Consider the following 2,434-nt stretch of genomic DNA (forward strand, 5'->3'; position numbering starts at 1 on the left):
GATCCCATTGAAAATAAGGTTATGTTCCATCCCTCAAAACTACGGCCGTAGTTCTGCGGCGAGAACTACGGCCGTAGTTTTACGTAGTGTGAACATAGCCTACATCTGTATGCATGTTTGTGTGTTTTATGTTTTTCTTAATGATACTTTTAGTCTGAAAAGTTTAAAGGGGAACTATGAGCAGGTTAGAGGAATCTAGCCCCCTATAGTGTCCAGGAAGCTGAGGAGGCGCCAGTCCTGCACTGTTAGTCAGTAAACTCCACTCCGGAGCACCCTTAGGAGCACTGCCACATCATCTGGCTTGCCACCTCCATTGATTATTATTAGAAGGGCTGGATGATGTGTCAGTGCTCCTAACGGTGCTCTGTAGCAGAGTTTACCCCGACTAATAGTGCAGGACTGGCGCTGAGGAGTAAGGTAACATACATACATACATGGACTATGCACTGCAAATATTACAGGGTGCTCAGTAGATAGTAGTAGGCTACATTCCTTGATAAAGCGAACGCGAAACGTGCGTAGGGTGAGTAGGTAGAGGGGACATCATATGTATATGCAGTTACCAGGGGTATATGTGTGTTTATGTATATAGGTATATACTTTTTTGTATTTATTCATTTGTTGTGGATCCGGTACACACCAATTTAACATAGGTTGAACCCCTTTTTATTGGGTCGGTTACTTTATTATTTATAGCACATTCTGCAATATATTTTGGAGTACATCCACATTTTTTGTATTTCTTTATGATTTTGAGTTATATACATTAATAATACACTTGGTTTCATTTAGTCACATACTGGTATTTGCTTGCACGTATACACACACATACATATATATATCTATTTATATATTTCTCATGAATATGTGCAATATACTATTATACAAAGATATGTTAATCTGATATATGTCCCCTCCCCAATTTTTGGTGTATGATACTGTCTTTTGCCTTCTGTTTTTAATGTAATTTTTTTATTGTGTAATAATAAAGATTCAATGTGATATATTATTTATTGTCTAGCAAAAATTCTTTTGGATCCCTTGTGTGGATTCCTTTTTTGTATGCTAAGTTGCGTTTTTTGCGTATAGGCCAGAATATTTAGGGCATCTTGTGGTATATAAAGGGTGCTCAGTAGATGACAAGAATATGAATAGTACCAACCAAAAAGAAAGGAAAGGCCTGTCATATGTACTCACTGGCACACCAAACAAATAAAGAAGAAAATGTATATCTATATTTCGCATAAATCAAAGTACCAAACATCACACATGGACATAAACCATATCTAACCAATGAATCTGATGTGATAACTGTGCCCCACTACTGTAACAATGATGATGAGGTAGAAAAACTACCAAAAAATGTGCAAAACAAGCAAGGGCAGGTCTAACCAGAAAGTGAGCTAAACATCACCAAATAATCAGGAGGTCCATGTCGGGGTTCCACTGCTCCCCGCACGTTTCGTTCCTCACTAGGAACTTCCTCAGGGGATTCCTTCTGGCACTATAGGGGGCTATCCGCAGGTCAGATTTATCTAACCTGCTGATAGTTCCCCTTAAAAGGAGAAGTGCAGCAAAAATTTTTGTTAAAGTATTGTATTGCCCCCCAAAATTTATACAAATCACCAATATACACTTATTACAGGAAATGCTTATAAAGTGCTTTTTTTCCCTGCACTTACTACTGCATCAAGGCTTCACTTCCTGGATAAAATGGTGATGTCACGACCCGACTCCCAGAGCTGTATGGGCTGTGGCTGCTGGAGAGGATGATGACAGGGGGACACTGAGGGACACAGGACACTGGAGGGACACTGAGCATCCCTCTGCCATCATCCTCTCCAGCAGCCACAGCCCACACAGCTCTGGGAGTCGGGTTGTGACATCAACAATTTATCCAGGAAGTGACATCACCAATTTATCCAGGAAGTGAAGCCTTGATGCAGAAGTAAGTGCAGGGAAAAAAGCACTTTATAACCATTTCCTGTAATAAGTGTATATTGGTGATTTGTATAACTTTAAGGGGGAAATACAATACTTTAATAAAAAATTTCGCTGTACTTCCCCTTTAACTTATAAGTGAGCACACGGAAATGCTATCATAGGGGACTACTAGAATATGTAAAGCATGTAAACCCTGTATTCATATTGGCTTGTCTTCTCACTCCACTGTTAAGTTGTACAAGGCGAGATGCAGGGAATAATGGTGATGACGTTTTTAGAAGTTTATTACAAAAAAAAAAAAAAAAATGGAATCTGCTGCACGTTCACTAATCCTGGGAATATATAATAATGACGTGTTGAGGAAAGCTCATGCTTCTCTGTATATTCGTACCATAGAAGAGGATCAGCCCCTCCTCTGACATACCATCTTCCAGGCTGTAATCCAATCTGTGCTCATGTGGGGGCCTTCTCTGTGTGCTGGAAAGAGGAG

Source organism: Dendropsophus ebraccatus, chromosome 1, assembly GCF_027789765.1.
Source record: "Dendropsophus ebraccatus isolate aDenEbr1 chromosome 1, aDenEbr1.pat, whole genome shotgun sequence".
In the NCBI taxonomy this organism is placed as follows: Eukaryota; Metazoa; Chordata; class Amphibia; order Anura; family Hylidae; genus Dendropsophus; species Dendropsophus ebraccatus.